Genomic DNA, 13,049 nt, shown 5'->3' on the forward strand with positions numbered 1-13,049 from the left:
GGAACTTATCGGTAAGCAGTTACGAATTATTGGTAAACTTAAAGTATGAAAATAAGATTCGACAATAAATGCAGTGCATCTCTCGTAGGGCTGCGTACATCGAAACAAAATAAAGGCCAAACCAAGGGAACTGAAACTGAAAATCTAGATTTAAAGCATTTTTATGGCCAGAAATGAAAGTTCAATTATTTTCATGGAAATTTCAACCTTCTGTTTGTTCTCAAAGCCATTAAAAATCATTAACTTTGGAAATAAATTACATAAAAACTATATAGCCGTTATTAAACTGTTGGCGCTCAAGATATTAATTCTGTAAAAGTCTTTATTGTTTTAAAAAATTCCAGTTGTTTTCTAAAAATGTAGTTTTTCATTAATAATATTTATTTAAGAATTAGGTTAGCCGCATCTTTTATTTGGTATTCTACCGACAAATTACAAGTCAGGATACATAAAAAGAATACTTGGGAATTGTAATGAGAGGACCAAGGTGCGTTGTTATTCCACATAAGTTACGCTCCACCTTGAGCATGCTGGGGTGTTTGTACATCTACATCCAGAAAATACCCCGCAAGCCACCGCAAGAGCGTGTGGCGGGGGGTGTTAGGCCACCAACCGTAAAAAGGAACAATACCACATGCAAAACAACAACGTGGAAAATTACACCCACAGCAGCGCACACACTCATGCAAAAATCCCTTCATCCAACACTCATGTAAACACATATACCGCAAAACGACAAAAAACTGCACCCCAGGATACCGCACGAAAGCCATCCATCCTACAACACGCAAGCCAAGGCACAATATGTGTACTATGGGATCCTCATGAAGTAGGCTTAATTATGGAACTAGATCGAGTGCAACGTAGATCAGCTAGATTTGTGATAAGGTTATATGAACAAGGTAGGAGTATCACGATACTATTGGAAGAATTAGGATGGGAGCCACTGGTTGACCGCAGGCTTAAATACAGGTTAAATTTTTCTGCGTACATTTGAGGCTGGTTACTTATCTGAGGATGTTAAAAACACATTTAAAGGCCTCACTTATATTATGGCATATCAGATCACCAACGTAAAATCAGAGAGATTTATTGTGGAACGAATAGATCTAAAATGTTGTTTTTTTCTCGAACTATTAGGGATCATAATAGACATGAACAGAAGTCGCGTACGAGATAATTAGAATTGGCAGTTTATCTATTTGTTCCATATCCTGCGTATTTTTTATTTGATAGACCCATCTTGTGAACACTTCTCCCGCATGTTTTGAATATGGGATGCATTTTTAAAAGAGGCGAACGTTATAGCTGGAGTTCCACAGGGCAGTGTTTTAGGGCCATTAGTCTTCTTCATTTGCGGAAACGATCCACCGAATAAGTTACATTCCCAAGGAATACTCTTTGCTGATGACTATACAGACGGATGGACCATGCAAATAACCGCGTAATTCTTCAAAATGACATCGATCACTTTGGTGACTGGATTACAAATAATGATATAGGCATTAATGTAAGTTAGAGTAAGCATACAACTTTTTCAAGTAAAAATAATGTGCAAAAGGATGTTTACACCCACTTTGGAGAAAGAATTCCATGTAGCAGTCATTGCAAATATTTAGGCGTTTATTTAACTGGGGATTTTGGGTGGGGAGTCCAAGTAGATGATGTGACACGGAAGGCATTTAACGTAATTCATTGGGTGATGATGCATTTAAAGGAAAAAGCGTAGTAACAAAAGAAGCAGTATATTAGGTACTGGTCATCCTAGAATACTAGTCCATAGTATGGGATCCACATGAGATGGGGCATATTAAAGAGATAGAAAAAGTGCAAAGAAAGGCAGCAAGATATATACTCGGAAGGCAAAAAAGACCAGATAGTGTCACAGAAATTTTAGATATACTGAAATGGGAGAGTTTGAAAAATAGAAGAAAAAGGAGTAGGTTAGGCGCGATGTATAGAATTGGGAAGTGTGGGAAGATCTATGGAAAGAGATACAAAAACCAAACTATAAGGGAAAAAACGACCTCAGTTTTAAAACAAAAATAAAAGTACAAAAAATAAATAAGGAAAAATACTTTTTTTTTAGCAGAACTATTGTTGAATGGAACCAACCGCCTGGAGGTTTGTTTGAGCCCTTTCCATCCAATTTTAGGAGTTTTAAGAATAAATGTATAGCAGCCTGTACTGGGTGATAAACTTTATTGATCAGTGATTATTATACTCTTGCACATATTAAAATATTGTTTTTGCCTGATGTGGAAGGCGTGAGAAGTTGTATTGCAAAGGTGAATTATGTGTTTACCATGTGGACGGTACTTGGTAGGTAGTATGGTGTGAACTAGCCCATGTGCAATGGTAAAGGTACGGTTGGTAATCTCTAAGTGTCATTGCATATGAGAGCATTTTATCTCGTATATGCTCTCTTTGTGTATGCTTGTGCATTGTAAGAGTGACCGTTGACCAGACTTGACCTTTGCCATCAGGACAATTGACTAATTGAAATTGTTTTATAAAATAATAATAATATTTAAGCAGAGGTATCATAGTTGGGAGTGTGTATCCATGGCTGGTGGCCTAGCACCCCCCGCCACACGCCCTTGCATAGGATTGCTGGGTTGCTATGTAGGTATAGATGTATTTTAGATGCATATTTACGGAGTGTGTGTTTTTACGAGTATAAACACCCTCAGTAAATGACTTGAAGTTCGCAGGCTGGACCAAGTGTAAGATTGCTCTTCAGTGGGCAGGCTAGAAATAAAATGTTTATTAAAAAGTGCACCATTTCGGAAGAGAGAGTGCCTTATCCGCACTGCAAGGAAAAGAAATGGAAAACTCTTTTCTTCCCAGAGTCTGCAAAAACACGTTCCTCGGGACGCTTATGGGTGAAAAATACGTATCCTTCCGAAATGGGAGCCTAACTCCAAGTCCCACCGGTGGAAGAAGGCCTCTATTGTGGTCCCTCTCCTTTGCACGGGGCCCCGAGTGGGGGCGAGGGGGGGGACGGAATGAAAGCATAGAAATGGGTGGGGGAGGGAGAGAGGTGGAGGGGGGGACTAGGGTGACAAATGAAAGGGTTTCTCAGCCCCGCGCAGAGGGTCACTCCTCTTTCCACTTCGCAACGGACGGCAAGGACGAGGAGAAGGGCCGAAGGGGAGAAAGTTTTAAAATAGAGTTGGAGGAGGGCCGTGAAGTATGAAGGAGGAGGGAAATCGGTGCGGGGAATGGTGGTGAAGAGGGGGGGAGGAGGAGGAGGGGAATAAGACGTCTGACAAACCGTCTCCAAAAAACAGAGAAGGAAGCAGCCACGGAGCAGTTGCTAATTGACAAAACTTGAGCCAATGATCAATCTCCTCGTGGGAATAATGGCCTCGTTGCCTTGGCTTCAGTTCTGTGGGCACAAACACAAGGGTCCCAGGGTTTGCATTTCCCTTAGCGACAGAATATTCTAAACTCCAGGGAAAAAGTGTATAGGTTTTCTTTCGGGAGAAAACGGTGGTAATTTTATCATTCCATCCGACTTTTATTCTTGTCGAAGGAAAAGAAACAGGAAACAGCTTTGAGGGGTGCTTCCAAGGCGCTCACGTAATGAACGAAAGTCGAGAGGTCGCAGGCAAATGACCTGAGAATGCTTCATGCGTTGGATCTGCTTCTAGGAAATTCTTTCTTGATCTTACCTCGTGGGATCTTTCCCGGATACAATGCCCAAAAATTGGCAAACGCTAAATCACTAATACACTATTTTTACATTAAAAACATGTGATCGTGATTGGAAAATGTGTTGTTTTTTTGCATGTGGTATTGTTCCTTTTTACGGTTGGTGACCTAACACCCCCCGCCACCCGCCCTTGCGGCGGCTTGCGGGGTATTATGTAGATGTAGATGTAGAAAATAGGGAAATGATATAATTTTTCGGCATGCTGGCAGACAAAATATTTCTTCAAGGGAAGAGCGACGGATTCCTGATCTTTCAGCTTACACCCGACAACCTTAAGTAAGGTGATATCACGTCAGACATTTAGTTGAAAAAATAAAACTCATCAATGAGTATAAAATGGAGAACAATATTCAAATAAACTCAGCGCTGGTCTTTTTTATTTGGCAGAAAATCGAATGTGAGGCATATTCGAAAAAGAAGGAACGCTTTCTTATATTTAAATGTTGGTGGGTTATATCTATGTTGTCCGCAAGCAGCGCCACGTATTGATTGTTTCCAAAGCCACTTAAGTTAATGTTTTGATTATCAGTAGTCGATTGCCTGTTGGCGACAATGCAGATAACAATGACCGCAAAAATCGGTGCTCTCACCAATTGCGAAGCACTTGCGGTGATTCGATTTTTGCACGCAGAAGGAACGTCGGCTGCCGGGGATCGTGCAGCCTAGTGCATGGACCTACGGCAATGAGTGAAGGAAAGGTTAAGTCAAGTTGCCGTGACTTATAAAATGATCTCAATGTCGTGCATGGAGAAGAGCGGAGTGATAGGCCCAGCATCCAGACCGATGAAATCGTTCAACGAGTGGACCAAGCACTGCGACCTGGACGACGAATGACGATTACCGATTCTCTGGCCGATACTTTCCCTCCTCTAGTTGGATGCACCAATACAGTCACGGTTGTTAAGGAAAACATCAAATATCACATATTGCGTCCAAGGTGAGTATTACCGATCAACGCAAAGAACTATGCATGTTCAGCGGACGAACGTTTCTGGACCTTCTTCGATGAGACGTAGATGACCTGACCTTGCACACAGCGACCATTGCCTCTCCTTGCTCTTGTAACCGTGACTTGGTAGACTAGGGCTATTAAGAGGACGTGGAACTCAAGACCCTCCCTGTCAACTGGTTCAATTCCCAAGGGGCAACTTTTTATACTGAGGGATTAATGAAGCTGGTGATGATTCACGAAAAGTGCTTAAAAGTGAACGGCGATTATGCCGAAAAGTGAATCAGGGTCGCAGGAAACTTAAGTCATCCATTAAAAACTTTTTTCAGCGAACATTTGTGTATGGCATTATGGTCCTTGCTTTTCGAATATGCCGCTCATCGACCCAAATGGCGACAAAGAATGTTTATATTTCCTCGCTTAAATGTTTTCCATCGACTGTTACTCGAGTTACATTATTTGGATTTAAAAAAATAATGTATGTATCTGAATTATGGGGATAATGCACAAATATGGCCAGCAGCGAGGCAAGGAAAAATTAATTCATTGTGCTTCAAATTTTTGGCTCGAGAAAAATGATAATAAAAAACCTTATAGATGGCAGGACGACATTTGAGGGTTATTGAGAGGAGAAGGAAACTCGAGAAAATTGATTTTGACTGCTTTAAAAGGACGCATTTGCAAACGAGACTATTGCTGACCTGAATACGTTCTGTAGGATCATATTTCAGGTCACCAACTAGACGGCATAGGAACTTATTGCGGTACAAAAGTAGCTCTCAGAGGATTATCTCAGAGGATTCAGACACACGGATGGTTTAATTTAATCCATATTAATTAAATGTTCACGGGTCAATAAGTACCGCGCAGATCCATCGCGAATTACTAAGTTCACCATTCATCACTTGGTCTTATTGCTGGGGAGAGTTCTTATATTGCATTTTTTGTTCTAAAAGAAGATATTTCATTTCAAAGTTAAAATTCTTCTCATTGGTATTCTCAAGGCATTGAAGCTTTTTCCGGATAGATGCAACGTATTAATAAACAGAGAAGAAAGATATTCTCTCTACTAAGAAATATTATTAAGACCTTTGATGATTTTGAGGAACCGCATGATACGCTAATGATTAAATCCCGACTGAAGATGCAATCAAATTGTTTCATCTGTCAGCTATTTTTAAGCCTTCATTCATCATAGTTCCGCGCACTTTGGCAATTCCAAACTAATAAATGAATCCACTGAATTTATTAAGACCGTCCCCAATTGCGTCTCAAGAAATACCCGTATCAAAGCGGATTTCAAAACCTACGAAACCTTTTTAAATATGTCGAGGGCATAATGATCGGAGAAAAACTACTTCCCCCGCCTTAGAAGAAGAACGCAAAACGAAGCAGCTGACAGTTTATATCTCATGACAAATGACTCCCACCGCGCGGAGAGATAAGCAAAGCATTGAAAATTAAATACCCGAGAAATCTGATCGCTACCGATACTCGTATGTATACTACGTATCGGTCACCAAAAAAATAACATGCCACCCAGGCGTAATAATATCACGACTTAATCCGGCAAAGAATCCCCTGACAAACGACTGCCGGATTAAAGAGAGAACATTTTTGGGGGGGAGACGAATTTCGATGGCAGCTCCAAAACCCGCCAAACGTGGACCCGCCCACGAGGGAGGGGCGGAACCAACATCTGTAAAGGGATTAGCGCGCAGATTTTAAACCCCGTTTTTTTACGACAGGCGTCCAGATTTTCGTCACTTTAACCGGGGCTCCCCTCGGTTGCCGCTCGATTAGGGCGAAGGGAAAGGTCGGGGCCGAGGGGGAGGGAAGAGCAACAGACGAAGGAGGAAAGTGGGAGGGGAGCACCCAAAAATGTTATTTGGGGGGGGGGGGGGGTGAGGGAGGTTGGGGGGAGTGGAAGAAGCCCGCCGGGGGTCGCGAGTAGGGGGGCGGAGGAAAGAGAGAGAGAGGGAGACAGCGGCTACCTTCCTCGGTCTTAGAAATCCCTTTGGTCACGGCTTTCGCTCATTCGCCGGCCTCCTGAGTCGAATGTGCAGTCACCCCTGCTCTCACGCGGTCGCTACCGCATTCCCGAGGGGGTGGACTGCGGGGGGTGGCACGGTCGGAACCTTTTAATTCGTCCGCCACCTCCTTCCCCGGACATTCTTCTTCCATCCTTCCGACTGCTCAATGGCGAACCGCACCCCCTCCCTCCCGCCATCAATTTTGGCACCTTCTCCCCAAGGAGGGAGAGCAAGGCCCACCGAGACGAAAGGGGACCCGCCGAGAGTGCCCCCGAAATGGTCCCAGGGAGCCGACACCACCGCCTTCGCTGCTCATTTAGATACGCTCTTGATTTCGTGTGAGTGGGCCGCACCTGGGGACGGACCGAGGCGGCACCGATCATGACGCGAGGGGCGCACTCTTTGGCCAAAGGACAAGATGTCGCCATGGAAGTGGGATTTTTTTAAATTTCAACGACGAAAGGGTTTATGTGCGGCCACGAGTCCTCCGCCATTTCGAAGGATTTTCGGAACTGGAGGATACGTAAATCGCGTAGAGTACGAGGAGGAGAAAGGAGTCATTGTTGAATTTCCTCTCTGAAGACACTCTCTATGGAGTCATTTTTATCTTCTTGCATGTTTTACGCATTCCTTCGTTTGGACAAGAATCTGCTGGCGTCCAGTTCTCTGGAATTAATCGAAGTGAGCATTGCAGAAAAACTTACATCGGTTGGTCCGGGAATGCGTAATATCTCAGGCCTCGAGCAACAAAAAGAAGAGCATGTGAGACCTTAAAAAGTGCATGGAAATGTTTTAAAACATTTGAATCAGGAAAGAGTTTTGTGATGTTGTTTCCAAATGTACTTTTTGGAAGCAATCAATATTCTAAAGAATACACTTTGTATTTCCACATAAATAATATGTTTTTCATTTATCAATATTTAATACAAAATTTATGGAGACACACGAGAGGAAAAAGTTTGTTTTTCCAAAAATATTTCTATTGAATTACGATCTTTAATCTACGTTTACAAATGCACCATTCCTTTTATAGGGGAACAACACAAGATGAATTTCAACGAAACCTTTTCCCTGCCAAAACAAATTATAATACTATCGACAGAATAAGCGGAACCGACGAACTTGGTTATTATTCAGGTATACATGCCACCGAGCTACCATAAGGAAGATGAGGTCGATAGGATATACGATCAATTAGAGGACATAATCGCGTGTGTTCCTGCAGGGAAACATTTGATAGTGATGGGGGATTGGAATGCGACGGTAGGCGAAGGAAGAGATGGTGACGAGGTCGGGGACTACGGTTTGGGCACGAGGAATGACCGCGGGGAGAAAGCAGTTGAGTTCTGCAGGAGACAGGGGTTAGTCATCACCAACACTTGGTTTAGACACCACAAAAGACGCAGGTATACATGGAAAATGCCAGGTGACTCAGAAAGGTATCAGCTAGATTATATCCTGGTTAGACACAGGTTTAGGAACAGTGTGAAAAATTCCCACAGCTTTCCGGGAGCGGATGCGGACTCAGACCACAATTTAGTTGTTATGAAATGTAGCGTACGTTTCAAAAAGATAAGGCATGGGCGGCGAGTTAGAAAATGGAATGTAGAAGCATTAAATGGGTTGAAAAGGAAGGAATACAAACAGGCGGTAGAGAAAATCATGGAGGATGACAAAGGGCTTAGTACTATGGAAGAAAAATGGGAAATGATCAAGAAAGGGTTGTCTAAAGCCGCAAAAGACACTATTGGAACCGTTAACGCTAAAAGGACTAGGAAACCATGGATCACGGATGAGATGATTACAAAGACGGATGAGCGGCGAATATGGAAGAATATAAATACAGAATTAGGCAAAATGAAGTACAAAGAATTGAACAATAAATTGAGGCGGGCAACAAATAAAGCAAAAGAAGCATGGTGGAAGACGCAATGCAAGGATATGGAGAGTCTGCAAAGGAAGGGTGAAATCGGTGCGCTGTGCGGCAAAGTTAAATCGTTATCGGGAAGTAAGAAAGGGAGATCAACGATAGCAGTTAGAGATAAGGCGGGTAAGGTAATAGTTGACGCAAAAAAGATCCAAGAGAGATGGAGTATATAGAAGAACTGTATAGTAAAGAACTTAGACCAACAAAGTTAGACATTGAAAAAGAATATGACGTTGAGGAAGACAGCTTAGGTCCAGGCATACTAGACAATGAGATAGAAAGGGCATTAAGGGAGATGAAACGAAATAAGGTCGTGGGGTGGATAACATTCCCGCGGAACTATTGAAATGTTTAGGAAAATTTAGGAGGAAGAAGCTATATGGGCTGATTCGTAGTATTTATGAGGAAGGAATCTGGCCGGAAGACTTTGTGAGGTCAGTTATAGTTCCTATTCCGAAAAAGGTAAAGGCTACATCATGTGAGGACTACAGGACGATAAGCTTGATATCCAACGCAGCTAAAGTTGTTCTCAGGATCATAAACAAAAGGATAGGGAGTAGGGAAAATGATTACTTAGGGAATGATCAGTTTGGGTTTAGGAAGGGGAGAGGTAAGCGTGATGCCATTGCAGTAATGAGATTATTAATCGAGAGGAATATAGAATACAACCAGGAGGTATTTGCTTGTTTCGTAGATTTCGAAAAAGCTTTTGATAGAGTGAACTGGGAAAATCTAATGAGTATATTGCAGAAATAGGAATAGATTGTAGGGTAAGGAGGCTAATCCGCAACCTGTACATGTCTCAGATTGCTCAGGTGCGGGTGGGAAACGGGGAGTCCGGATGGGCAGTGTTAGGAAGAGGTGTATGGCAGGGTTGCCCATGATCAACGTTGCTGTTCAACCTGTATGCAGAGGAAATGATTAAAGAGGCATTGGAAGAACTGGAGGTAGGAATGAAGGTGGGCGGGGAATTCGTAAAATCAGTTAGGTTTGCTGATGAACAAGCTTTAGTTTGGTCATCAGCAAACCTAACTGATAATAATAATAAAACAAAGGTTTTGCGATTTTATAGAAAGAGAAAGGCTAAGCTAAACATTAAAATAGGAGGGGAAAAACTCGAGCAGGTAGAACAGTTTACGTATCTCGGTAGTGTTTTGGACCAGCACGGTCAAAGTAGTAGGGATGTAAGGAGAAGAATTGCGCTAAGCAAAGAGGCTTTCACAAGGAGGAGGGAGTTGATGACGGGGACGTTGAGTAAGGATGTTAAGAAAAGACTCGTAAAAACTTAAATTTGGAGCGTAGCTATGTACGGTGCGGAAACGTGGTCATTGAAGCAGGAGGATAGACGTAGACTGGAGGCTTTTGATATGTGGGTGTGGAGAAGAATGGAGAAGGTGAAATGGACAGAGAAGAAAACAAATGAGGAAGTACTTGGTATGGTGGGCGGAGAGAGGGGTTTGTTGGGAGCAATTCTATGGAGGCAGGAAAAGTTGATGAAAGGGGTGTTGCCCGGCAGTGGGATGTTGAAGACAGTGATTGAGGGGAGAATGTTAGGCAAACGAGGAAAGGAAAGGAACAGGATAGGGATGTTGAACGGGATGAAGGGAGGAAGAAAGTACTCATAGATGAAGAGGGACCTGATATAGAGTAGGATGATGGATTTTGTTGGGAGTAATAAAATGTTTTTTTGGTAGGTGTGTCCATCCAAAAACCTACCTTAACCGGTATACTATATTACCTTAAAAAAAACAAAAGATTGCTTTCATGAAATTGCACTGTAGCCTTGAAAGCGACGATTGAAATTTGTAAAATGTGTGTAGAGAGACAAATGGAAATGTATCCGACTCGATTTGGAACAATTCCAAAAAAGTTATAAATAATGATTGAGAAGACTTAAACGCCTTGACTTTCTTTCGCATGCGAGCAATAACGACGAAAATGAAAGTTTAACAACTCGTATCGCATTGAATCTTAGCTACCACGCATTAATGCTTTATTTTGAACACTATTAAGCTAAAATATATGACACAGAGCATCGGAAGTAATAAGTTATATGATTATGTTACTCTTTTATGATTCAAATATTTTTTAAACTAGATAGTTTTTTTGACAGGGCATACGAGCAAAACCACGAGGGATGTTAATCCTCTGAAAATTACGAACAATTGTCGAAAATTGAGAAGTTCCCAACTCATCAGGCACGATAATACAAACACACTCGTTTCTCTAAGTACTCCTGCTCAGGGACGGATGAGGCGAAATCAATTTCTCTGTTTCTTCATTAACCAAGCTCGCGAGGGCATAAAGGCGACATAGGTTGATGCTTGTGATTATTCTGACCCAAACGGTTCTCCATGCTGGAATATTGCTCCCCAGCCACTCTTTTGCCCACCGCCCACAGCGGAAGTCGAAGGAGATCGCGGTGCATTGTGGTGACGGAAGTGACCAAAGATAGAGGAGGCAAGGGTCTGGTGGGACTGGAAGGACGAATTAAGGAGGCATTTAAGGTTCAAAGTCCCAGTCGACCCAGTTTTTTGGAGCGTTTGCTCCAGCCCGTTTGGATGTGTGTTCTCTCGCTAAGGCCTGACTGGAAGCACTTTGCTCTTGGAATGAGATCTCTCGCGTCTATTTTTTTCGCGCTCCAGCCATCCAGTAGGCCCTTGTGTTATTATTATCGAGGAAAGGAATGAGACCCTTGGTCCTCGTGCATTCCGGAGAGGGCATTCCGTCGGCAGGGAGGGCTTTAAATAGACGGCGCTGCGTGGTGTTGGTGCGCGCGCGCGTATGCGTGTGCACACATAGATGGGGGGGAGGTGTGCGCCCGGGAAGGATGCACGCTGGGGTAATGCAAACAAAGAAGTCGATGGAGGAAGGAAGTGCGCCTTACTTCACGTTCGATAAAATTACTCGGGAATAAGGTTCTGCTAGGTTATTGCGTTTGCTTTCTCGAGCCATTCTCGGGAATCGCTTTGCCATCACATCGCTTCACGCTCCTCGTATGTTTGCGTTTACCTATTCCTCGAGAATTTCAATTACAGCCACCAAGAATGCATTCCATCACTAGTCACGTGCTTGAGGTGTTTGCGTTGACACTTTGTAATTAGCACCGTCCTCGCATAAATGAAAGTGAGGCTAAATATTTACTTCGAGTGGAGGGATGATTAGTTACTGGCATCTGGAATCGCGATGCCATGTTACATTCTCAGGGAAATGCAGCGATTGGGTGGTGCACAGCTCCGATGCTGGATTCTCATGCGGTGAACACTTCAGTTTCACCTCTCCTTAAGTAAAATCAATCTTTTGGTAACATTGCGCTCGTTTTGAAGATTTTGTAATATTACAGAACCAATCTTGTGGCGGAAAAACCTTCTATTCGTGGCTTTGGTGAAAATGGGAAGCGTTCTCAAATTCTATTTCCAAAATTGCGTCCCTCTTCACCGAGGTAGCAATCTAAAGGATGAAAGTATGGAAAATAAAACGAATACTTCATAAAATTGAAAATATACAATATGAATATTAAACATTAAAGAAGTTATCAAATGAATACATATTATAAGTGATTGCTGAAAATTCTACATCCAGCTCTAGAAAACCGATTGATTATAAAAATAAATTAGAATATGTGGCTGGAAAACTGTAAAGCTGCATATCGAAACATTTCTCGAGACCGAAGGGGAGAGTATGCCTGAAAATAATCTAAATACTGAACAATAATTTAGATATTGGTCTTTGCCCAAATAAAAGGAGTTCTCATCTACGTCCATATGGCACACCGAAATTCACCGGATAAGAAAGCAGCAGGGAATAAAATCCACATCAGGCACGTGCAGTGTTCGTGAAGAATTCGATCTCGCACCACAAATGAAAGACAGGTAGCGGCGAAAACATTTTTTCATATTGGGCCATTAATAAATAAATTACTTTTACATAATTCGTGGATAAATGAGAATCGCCTTTAGTGAAAAGACCACTCAAATAAAGAATGTGAGAAAGAAAATTTACCATCCCTAGAAAAATCTCTAATAGATGATTAGTGTCGGCATAGGGATCTTCCATAGATACACTAAAAAAATTAATAAAACATAATGAGAAAAATTATCAAGCAATGACGACACATATCTTTAATTCAATGTACACCGCAACTGATACTTTTTCTTTTTGTTTTTGAGAAGAACGACTCCTTAAAAGCTCCAAGAGCACACGAACCCTGTCAAGCTTTCCATTGAAAATAGTTTAATAATTGTATTGCCTAATTAAGTTATTTTGTCCGAGAATAGACACATGCTGCCTAAAATAGGTGTTCATTTATTGGAAACAGTGTTTGTTGATCGAGAAAGAACAGCCAAATTTTCATGGTGGATTAATGTCATTTAATGTGGTAAGAGGGAATGTGGATACAGTTCCACAGGCTGAATGAAATTG

This window comes from Hetaerina americana, unplaced genomic scaffold (genome assembly GCF_022747635.1).
Source record: "Hetaerina americana unplaced genomic scaffold, ioHetAmer1.1.p SCAF_9, whole genome shotgun sequence".
Classification (NCBI taxonomy): Eukaryota; Metazoa; Arthropoda; class Insecta; order Odonata; family Calopterygidae; genus Hetaerina; species Hetaerina americana.